Source organism: Mesoplodon densirostris, chromosome 1 (assembly GCF_025265405.1).
Source record: "Mesoplodon densirostris isolate mMesDen1 chromosome 1, mMesDen1 primary haplotype, whole genome shotgun sequence".
Taxonomy (NCBI): domain Eukaryota; kingdom Metazoa; phylum Chordata; class Mammalia; order Artiodactyla; family Ziphiidae; genus Mesoplodon; species Mesoplodon densirostris.
In genome coordinates, this window is record NC_082661.1 from 12939958 (window position 1) to 12951136 (window position 11179).

The following is an 11179-nucleotide window of genomic DNA, read 5'->3' on the forward strand; positions in this document are numbered from 1 at the left end:
CCAGGTGTGGCCTGCCTTTGCTCGGGCCAACCTGCTTTTATTCCTGACCCCTTGCCAGCCGTCCTTCTTCTCCTCTCCTTGTCACTAAACCCAGGGACCTGCCAGCTGGGCACTTATCCCTTGCAAAGGACAAGCAAAGGCAAGGTGTGGGTAGGTATGTGCAGTCCACAGGCCCAGGCCAGGGTGTTCCGGGAGGGAACTGCTCAGTGGCCTCGTACCTGCAGATGTCCTAGCAGCCCAGCCTTCCTTTCTTCCAGGAGTCAAGGAGTGGGGCCATCACACAAACGGGCTCTGCAGCTCATCCTGAGCCACAGGCTGGGCCGTTCAGGTGAAATGGTTTGACCTAACCCTTCAGGGCTGTGACCGACGTTCACTTCATCCTCTGATGGCGTCAAGCATCGTGCTAGAGAGGCCAGTTCACAAACACATCCAGTGCCCCCTGGGCCAGTGTCTTCTTCCTCCAGACCCACCCCCAGTCCCTTTGGGCTGGAGGACCAGATAGGTCAGGCCAGATGAGAGAACAGGGCTGGATGAGGGCAGATCCAGCTCTAGAGGATGGAAAAAATATCATCATAAAAAAAAATCCAAGCCAACGCTAGGGTGCCTGTCTTCCTAGGGGGAGCGAGGGAAATCCTTCCCAGTTGCTTGAGGAAGCGGACGTGCATCTGTATCACGTGGGATGGGAGAAAGGCAGAGGTCGCCAGGACGGTGTACTGTTCCGAGGACATGCTGTGGTGGACACACAAAGGGGTTCTGGGGCTGTTTGGAGCTGGAGAAAGCTGGGCTCCTCTGCACTGTAAAGTGGCAGGGGGGACTTTTTTGCAGTTGCAGGGGAGCCAGCCATGAGAGGAGCCTGAGCAGCCTGGAAGGTGCTGGCACCCAGGCTGGTGAAATAGCTAGCGTCTATTTGAGAGCAAGCACATCCCAGATTTAATTTTAAACCTGTTTTGTGGATCCATCTGCCTTTCATGTTTCCAGATCACCGGTGTGGACTGCTGCCCTCTCACGGCCTGGTGGCTCTGGGCCCTGTGGCTGGGGGGCCACACGGGCACAAAAACCAGCCACAGTACGTAGAGCAGAAAACAGGAATTCAGGGGAGGCAAGGATTAGAGCCGGGGTGACTATGGGGATGTAATGCTTTGTGGGGACCCAGGGCTGCGATGGGGGAGGGGATTTGAGGCAATGTTGTCTGGATTTTTTTTTTTTTTTTTTTTTCGGTACGCGGGCCTCTCACTGTTGTGGCCTCTCCTGTTGCGGAGCACAGGCTCCAGACGCGCAGGCTCAGCGGCCATGGCTCACGGGCCCAGCCGCTCCGCGGCACGTGGGATCCTCCTGGATCGGGGCACGAACCCGTGTCCCCTGCATCGGCAGGCGGACTCTCAACCACTGTGCCACCAGGGAAGCCCATGTTGTCTGGATTTTAAGGGGCGGAGAGAGCCCAGGTGACAAGTGGATTGTATCCACTCTAGAAAAGTGGCTTGAGCCCCTTGAGCCCAAAGTGGGTGGATAGTGGCTTTGCTCTGCTGGACGCTGACCCGTTTTCCTGGCCAGTTTCCAGCCAGTCCCACTGTCTGCACAGCCCCGACTTTTGAAGCCAAGAGATGAGTCTGCAGCCCAGGTCTCTGCCTGGTGAAGGAACGCTTTGAATGGGCACCAGCCATCCCTTCTGGGCATGGAGCAAGAGCTGGGACATTTGAGTGTTTCTTTTATTCTGCTTATTTTATCTCAGTGGATGGGGAGTGAATGGCAGGAACTAAAACCCAAAGAGTCTTATAGCTTCATGTGCAAAAGCAATGTGTTGTTGTATTAAGCCATGAAATTTAGGGGTGTTTTTTATGCAGCCATAACTGACTGATACAGGGGTAGGAGGAGGGTACTACCACCTATTAAGCAGCCATTTTCCCAGATATTTCACTGGCATGAATGCGTTCAATTCTTACAACAGAAAAGCGGGCACCACTGATAGCCCTGCTTTAGATGCAGACACCAAGAGACATAAGAAATAAGTGACCAAAGACCCACACATGTGGGTGACAGGGTCAGGACTGGAACCTAGGGCTGACCCAGAGCCTGAGCTTTTATCCATGGCGGTGCTTCCATGTTCTGGAATTCTTGCCCCAGCTCCATTGTGAGTGGACTGACCAGCCTGGGGCAAACCCTGCCCCCTCATCTATGGAAGAACAGACTCCCAGCCTTGACCTTGTACCAACCCCTTTCTCTTGTCACATAAGGCTGGCCCCTGTGGATCTACAAACTTAGGCCTTTTGAGGCCGGTGGAGCTGGATACCTAACCATTCATGGGGGTTGGCTGCCCAGCAACAGGGCCAAGGGGGGGAAAGTCTGTGCTCTGGAGCCCAGAGCTTTTGGGGGATGGGTGATAAGAAATATTAATATCTTTTTCTGGTTTCAGCATTTACCACATACAAGCACTGCTCTAAGGGCTTTACAAGTGTTAGCGCGTTGAACCGTCACAACAGCCCTACGAGGTAGATACTATTATCACCCTGTTGTACAGGTAGGGAAACTGAGGCACACAGAGATTACTGAATTTGCCCAAAGTGACACGGCTAGTGAGGGCTGGAACTGGGATTTGAACGCTGGTGGACTGGCAGAAGAATCCCATGTAGCGGGACATTAAAACAGCTCCAGGAAGCCCGATGCTGCCATTTGTCGGGGTGGGTACCTCTGCACCTATAGGAGGATGGGGGAGGGGGGCAGGAAGCAGGATGGGCTGAGCAGTGATGTGGGCTCACGAGAAACCTCAGCCGATCTGCAGGGAGTTCTGAGTTGGGATGACGCTTGAGGGCTGTTCCAGTCGGAGGCGAGAGGGCCAGGCCTTTATGCCCCCACGTCCACCGGTCACTGGACGTGAACTGTATGGGGCAGGACGTGTCACCTTGGCTGAGGCGCTTGCTTCGGCTGCGCATCCTGGAGGGCGCTGCCAGCTGAGGGCTGTCATTTGTTCTGATTGCGTTTTTTAATTCTCAAGACGAGCATCAAAACCTCTCCCAGGGCTTCCCTGGTGGCGCAGTGGTGGAGAGTCCGCCTGCCGAGGCAGGGGACACGAGTTCGTGCCCCGGTCCGGGAAGATCCCCGTGCCGCGGAGCGGCTGGGCCCGTGAGCCATGGCTGCTGAGCCTGCGCGTCCGGAGCCTGTGCTCCTCAACGGGAGAGGCCACAACAGTGAGAGGCCCGCGTACCGCAAAAACAAACAAAAGAAACCTCTCCCACTGGGGGTTGGGGAAGGTCTCTGGGAGAAGGTGCTTTCTGAGGAGAGATGACAAGAAGGGTGGCAGGGCTGGAGCAGTGTGGAGGAGGGGCCGGCAGTGGCAGAAGTTGTAGCAGCGAGCAGATCACACAGAGCCTTGAATCCATGGATGTGGCTTTTCCCCCAAGTGAGAGGGGAAGCCCTTGGTGCGTTTTGAGCAGAGGAGGGCACAATTGACTTCAGATCAAGGGCTGGCCCTCACTGCCTCGTGGAGAACAGGCAGTGAGTGAGGGGCAAACAGGGAAACCGGCCAAGAGGCTACGGTCGCAGTAGGGAGGGTAGGATGGGTTGGGCGTGAGGTGTGAGAGAGAGAGGGGTCTGGAACCAAGATTTGGCCCGACTCACCGGAAGAATGGACTTGGCCATTATGAGATGGGGGAACCACAGAGAAGGGAGCCTGGGGTGGGGGCCCCTTACCTTCTCAGGACTCCATCCCTCCCTGTGGGCACTCTTTGGGGCTGTACTCAGCTGAACTCCCACCGCCGAGGCTCTGGAAGCCTCTCTGGAGCTCTGCAAGCTTCCGGAAGGTAGGGCTGTGTCTATGTTTATCTTTGGAGTAACTGCTCGTGGAATGGGTGCATGGATGAAGGGATTCAGCAAAGTCCCATCATTCAGGTAAAAGTGATGCTTGGCTGAGCTAAGGATGAGGTGATGGCATTTTCTGGGCTTCCTGACTTCTGCTGGTGGGAGTGGGATGTGGAAAGTGAATTCTCAGAGGGGCTGGTCTGACCAGATTCTATGCTGCCTTTTCTTTTCTCTTCACTCTATCATCACTTGATCCAAATCTCCTGGAGAAAGAAAACAGGGAGATATGGGCTGCCACTACGAAGGGGAAATGGGGAGCTCTGGGCTTCTCCCCAGCCCCTGGGTTCACTCTGTGAACAGCCTGCCCCACACAATGAGGAGAAAGAGGTCTGAGTCATCCCTGGAGAGCAGATTCCCATCTGATCAGGCTCAGAGTCTCCACGGTGCCCGTTGCCATGGCAAACAGCCATTTACTGCGAGTCAAGCAGATCATTCCAGAACCCGTGCCCCACTGGTTACCCTGTGACCGAGCACAGTGAATAGGCTACGCTTTGAAGATGCCAAGTCCCTAACCCGCATCTGGGCTCAGTGTGTGACCTCCCCTTTGACAGGCATTGCTCATGCTCCTGCTTTGTACCTGGACAAAGCTTTCGCTTCACCTGCTGTTCTGGGGGAAGGAAGTGTGATGTTCAGATGCTCACAGCCCCTCGGCCTTAGAAAAGAGCATTACTCTCTGTGCTGATGAGGCCGATTCCCTGGATCTGAGCTGTCACTGAAGGCCAATCCTGAGCTGGTTTTCCTTCTGGGCCTTGCATGTCCCCACATCAGACACTCAAGGGCAACTCACTGGTCAATGACTAAGGTTGGATTATTGTTTTGTTGGGTCAACCAGAATGTCTCCCTTTTTTGGGCTCCTTGGTGGATAGAATGGGGTATAGTATCCCAAGGGTTCAGCACAGGGCCCTGCCCCAGGGAGGGTCAAAATGCATGCTTGCCCCTGTTTATTATCCTTATTCCCTTCCTCGCCTCCCCCTCCATCCCCTACACTCTCCTCTGCCCTTTCTTTCCCCGCAAAGTACTCCAGAAACTTGAAAGAGAGCCTAGAGGGTTTCCTGGAGGTGGTGTTCCTATAACCAAAGCTGGTTGTATGTATTGTCCAATAAAATAATGGCCCCTATTTCTAGAGTGTCTACTGTATGCCATGCATGGGCTATATGCTTCTCACTTGATTCTTATGGCAACCTTTAAGGTTTTATTATCCTTATTTTTCAGCTGAGGAAATTCAGATGAGACTCAGAGAAATTAAGTAACTTACCCAAGATCGCATAGGTTATTTGGACCTGGGAAGTCTTATTCCAGAGCTTGGGCATTTACCCCACGTGCAGTCCTTTTTTGTTGTCATATTTGTGTTTGTATTTGCTTTGGGCCTCTTCCCATCTCCCCTTCACACCCCTCTCCCTGGTTCCCCTGAGTAGCAGTGCCTGCCTTCCTCAGGGACACGGGGCATTTCCTGCCTCTGCTCCCTTTTGACTCCTCTCTGCCCTCAGTAAGGCAGTGGCCACTTGACCAGCCACTGGGCCACACCTTCCAGTCCACTGAATGCACATGGAAAGAGAAGGGAAAGAAAGGAAACAAGCCCAGGTGTGAGACCGACTGGGGCCACAGCCGTGTGGTCGACAGGCTCATGAGAAGGGAGAAGGCCCCAGGACCAAGGGGAATGGGGCAGGTGTGGTCCTGGCAAGGCTATCTGTCCAGGGTCCAATGGCAAGCTCTGGACAGTCTGGGATGCAAGCTCCAGCCTCGGAAAAACTCAAGCTCAGTGCTAGGTCCCCACCTCAGCAGACTAAGGGGAATTTGAGCTGGGCTTGAGGTCTGTAGGGCAACAGAGCGCTGGGTTGGGAAACTGAGTTAGGAATCTTGTCCTCCATGCTGGGTCAACTCATGAGTCCCTATGCAGGCTTCTGACTCCCCGGGTGACCTGGCTATACAAGCCTTAGGCCCATGGGCAATAGAATTTTACCCCAGCCCCAGGGGCTGGCATTACTCAGGCTGCCAAGACACTTGCTGCCCATCAGAATGGTCTCAGACCTGGGTAGTGCTGAGTCTGCATGGGCATTCCAGCTTGGGGAGCAGGGAGGAAAAATTGTGAGAAGAGATGAAGCTGGCACCTCTCGGCACCCTACCTCTCCCACCACAGGATCTGGCTACACAGAGCTCTCCCTCCCCAACATATTATCCAGAGCTCCCAGGCCCCCCGAAACTGCCATTCAAGAGCACGTAGGGATGGCTTCACCTCGGGCTTTGGAGATAAGAACCTGATAACTTGATTGCAGGACTTCATACTAAAGTGTCAAGGACTACTTGTTTTTTTTCAAAAAGGGTCTAAGAACCTCAAAGAAGCCCCTCCTTGGTGTGATGTGGGGCTGGGGCTGTTGATGAAGCTGGGGGATGCTATACACACCCTGATCACTTCCTGGACGCTTGTCCCGTAGTTCTGGCCTATTATGAATTCACACCTTGTGACGTGGCTCTCCCAGACTGAGAGGCCGGCTACAGAAAAAGCCGCAGGGAGAGACGAGGGAGGCCACGCCTCAGGGGCTCTTTGCTGTCTGGCTCCCCTGGGTGACGTTCATTACCCCTAAACCCTCAGCGCTGGAAGTCAGCCATGCCGGCCTCTGCCTGCAGCTGTGGACGCCCGTCTCTGCTCTACCAGCTTCTTTCCACCTGATGACCGCTGCCGCCTGCACAGGAAGATGGATGGCTGCTGTCATCCAGGCAGGTGTGTGATGCAGAGGCACAGACCAGGGGTGACAAGGGGCAAAGGTGGCCAATGCAGACAGGCTGGAGCTGGTATGGGGCTCTTGGGAGGACGGACGCCCCAGCCCAGCCCAGCCCTCTCGTGGAATGCAGTTGCCACTCTGACCTCCTTGACTTTTCCTCGTTTCTGGAAGCCTCTCCCCTTGGGACCAGTACGTGGGCACCACGGGCTGTCCTGTAGCTGCCCTGCTCCCCCACTCCCTGCCCCCTGTGGGTGGCTCCACAGTCTCTGGCGACCCGTGTGCTGGCTCTGCCTGCTGTCTTTAGCCTGATGCTATCAGTATGATTTCCACCCTGGTTGTTACCAGGGAGAAAGAGGAGGAGAAGGAAGGAGGGGTCATTGACTCCCAGGGGACACTCCCTCCCATCGAGCTGTGCAACTAGTGACCAACCACTTCAATTTGCCTGGGACCAAGGAGGTTCCCAGGAAGTGGGGCTTTGAGTTTTAAAACTGAGAAGTCCCTGGCAAGCTGGGATGAGTTGGTCGCCCTGTGTGGAAAGCCGGGGGTGGGTGGCGCTGGAAGCAGCGCCTCGTGGCTCTGGAAGAACAGCCTGTCTCTCCTGCTCCCCTCTGCCTCTCCAGGAATGCAGCTTTGTGGTCGCCTGGCTGTGTGAATCTGGCTGTGGCTGCTGGGGGCTGAAGTCTTCATTTGCCTCTGCACTCAGAGTCCCTGTGGTGAATGTGCCAAGAACTGGTGTGCTTGGAACCTTGGCAGTGCCCTGTGAATGAGATGGCCCCATGTCACTGGCACCATCCCATCCCCTGGATGGGGGGGACCGGAGCCTGTCCCTGAGAGCTTAAGGTCCAAACCAGAGAAGCAGAGGCGTTGTCAAGTCCAAGGGTGGGGTAGGAAGTGAAGAGGTCAAGGACTTCTAAGAGCATGAGACAAAGCCAGGTCAGGAGTTGAGAAGATCCAGAGGAAGACTGCTGAGTTGACGATGTGGACCATGAGAGAGAGGGTGGGCTTTGTTATGGGACAAGAATGGCCAGGCAGACAGTCCTGACCAGCCATCACAAGTCACCCCTTCACATGGTGGAACTTACGGAAGGCACACAGTCTAATAGACAATGGAGAATGTCGACTATGTGCCAGCCCTGTGCTTGACAATGCGTGGCATGCAGAAGTGAATTTCACGAGCGCAAGCTTCCTGAAGCAGAGGCTCTGCTCATCTTTTACATTCCTAACTCTCCGAGCACCAGATGATATTAGCTAACACTTATTTCGTACTTAATATGTGTTAGGCATTGTTCTAAGACATTTTAAAAACAGCTTTCGTGAGATATAATTCACATGCCGTACACTTCACCAATTTAAAGTAAACAATTCAGTGGCTTTTAGTATATTCACAGAGTTGTGCAACCGTTACCACAGTCAATTTTAGAACATTTTCATTTCCCCAAAAGGAAACCCTGCACCCACTAGCAGTCACTCCTCATTCCCCCCTCCCCTTGCCCAGGCAACTACTAATCTACTTTCTGTCTCTCTAGATTTCCCTGTTCTGGACGTTTCATACACATGGAATCATATAATACATGATCCTTCGTGACTGGCTTCTTTCACTTAGCATAATGTTCTCAAGGCTTACCCTTATTGTATTTGTCTGTACTTCATTCCTTTTTATTTCAGGATAATCTTCTGTTGTATAGATGTACCACATTTTATTTACCCATTCTTCAGACAGACATTTGGGTTGTTTCTACTTTTTGGCTGTTACGAACGTCTGTGTACAAGTTTTGTGTGGATATATGTTCTCATTCCTTGTTCTCAGAAACTTATATATATACCATATGATCCTTAAAACCCTATGAGGTAGGTAATATTACTATCCCTAAGGCTCAGAGAAGTTAATTAACTTGCCCAAGGTCACACAGCTTGTAAGTGATGGAGCTGAGGCAGGAACCAGGCAGTCTGGCCCCAGAGTCTGTGCCCAGAACCACTCTGCTCTATTACCTGGAAGAATGCCTGGCACATCCAATAAGTATTTATGGAATGAGAGGCTGAATTAGACAGGGGCCCTGCTCTCCAGAGACTCATAATGCAGTTGCCTTCTTGCAGACAGCTTCTCTCTAATTAATCTCTGCAATACTCGCGGGGTTGGAAACAGGAAGAGGAGATGGTTGGCTGGAATCAGCTGTTAAAAAGCTGAATGTCGTTGACGCCGATTGCATAAAGGGACCCTTTCAGCCGCGCCGAGGCTGCAGGTTCCTAAGGGAGAGAAGAGCCAGCATAAGGGCTGAAATTTTTGAGAAGTTACAAAAAACTTCTGCTTCACAGTGACAAACAGGAAATCTGCTTTTTCGGTTGTTTTTTCAAGGGAGTGATGTTGAAGTTCATTTGTGTGCCTGGTAACATCTCTGCCTGAGGTCCTGGACTGCCTGTTCCATGTTAACCTGTCACCGGATGACCAGGAGAGCTGATTCTGGGGTGGGCAGCTGAGCCGAATAGTCTAGAGCAGCAACTGGTAGGGAAGTGCAGAGGTTCAAAGCCAGAGAGGCGGAAATCCTCATCCTAGCTCCAGGTGAGCAGGGAGACAAAGACCCCAGCAGACCATGTTCCCCAGAGCCCAGTCCTGCTGCCCTGATGCATCCTCTGCAAAGCCCGCACTCCCTTTGTACCAGCACCCACTCCATAGGCACTCGGATGTTTCTGGGAGGTGACACTGACTTTTACGAATCAGGCAGTCATCAACATGAATCTTAAATAAGTTTTTTTGTTAATTGAAGTACAGTTGATTTACAATGTTGTGTTGGTTTCAGTGATTGAAAGTGATTGAGTTATATATATATATATATATATATACACATACATATATATATAAAATATTTATTCTTTTTCAGATTCTTTTCCATTATAGTTTATTACAAGGCATTGAGTTCCCTGTGCTATACAGTAGGTCCTTGTTGGTTATCTAGTTTATATATAGTAGTGTGTATCTGTTAATCCCAGACTCCTAATTTATCCTCCACCCCCCCCACTCCCCTGCCACTTTCCCCTTTGGTAACCATAAGTTTGTTTTCTATGACTGTGAGTCTACTTCTGTTTTGTAAATAAGTTCATTTGTCAACGTGAGTCTGAAACACAGCTCTGACCCTTTTACCCTGGACTCAAAAATCTTCACTGTCCACAGAATTAAGTACAAATCTCTACGCCTGACCCTCAGCACTCTCAGGGCCAGCCCCTGTCTCCACTGTCAGCTCTGACCTCTTGGCTCTCCTGCCCACCTTTCCCTCCACCCATACCCTCCACCCACCCCCTCCACCATAGCATTCTGGGTCCCAGCCTCTCTTCTCTCCCTGCACAAGCCCACTTTTCTTTTGCTTCCCAATCTTTGCTCAAGTTGTTTGTCTTGTCTGGAATGGCCCCTCTGGACTGTTCAATTCCCCATATCAATTCCCGCCTCCTCCAGGAAGCTTTCCCAGTCCCTCTGGCCACAGAGAATCTCTCCCTTCCTCGGGGACCATGTTACTCCCACCTCTTTTTTTTTTTAATAAATAAATTTATTTATTTATTTATTTGTGGCTGCATTGAGTCTTTGTTGCTGCGCACGGGCTTACTTTAGTTGCAGCGAGTGGGGCTACTCTTTGTTGTGGTGCGTGGGCTTCTCATCGCGGTGGCTTCTCTTATTGCGAAGCCCGGGCTCTAGGCATGTGAGCTTCAGTAGTTGTGGCATGCAGGCTCAGTATTTGTGGCTCACGGGCTCTAGGGCGCAGCCTCAGTAGTTGTGGCGCACAGGTTTAGTTGCTCCGCGGCATGTGGTATCTTCCCGGACCAGGGCTTGAACCCGTGTCCCCTGCATTGGCAGCGGATTCTTAACCACTGCACTACTAGGGAAGCCTACTCCCACCCCTTTTAGCACTTCCCCCTGGTATACAGTTGTGAGAATTATGTTTATCTTGTTCCTGGGGAGAAGAGACAAAATTGCACTTTGTGTCTGCTCTATCCCCAGGCCTGGCGTAGTGTAGGCACGTAGTAGGTATTCAGTTTCTGGACTGAGCTGGCAGCCTCTAACGAAGAGTTTGTCTTCATGTGGCCTGAGTCCACAGACAACCAGGTGTCCTAATGCCCTTTGTGTCTCATTCTGACACAAAAACATATGCCCCCATGGGGAATGTGGTTTACTATAGACTCAATGGTAAAGGAAAAGAACATCATGAATGAAAATGCTATAAATATTTGATTGGAATTTTAAAATATTTTTTAACCTCTCAGAATCAGGGCCACTTCTAGCCAACATGGTGTCTTGTGCAAATCAGGAAAAAGGACTCCTTTTTTTCCTGGGTAAATACAACCCTGCACCAGGGCACATAGCTGGATTTCAGTCCTCACTTACCCCTTGGCCAGGTGCCCTTGCACAGTGCACAACCTACCCAACCTCACAGTGCCATTTGGGATGAAATTACTACTTATACTGTGTAAGTCTTTTGCTCTGCTTCTATACAGTTACTTTCATACATATTTTTATATTTATGAAAGCAGAGGATTGCCTATATACAGTATTTCCTGTTCATTTACTCTTTAAATTAGACAAGTTGTCCCATATTCAAGACATCCCTAGGAAAGTGGAGAAA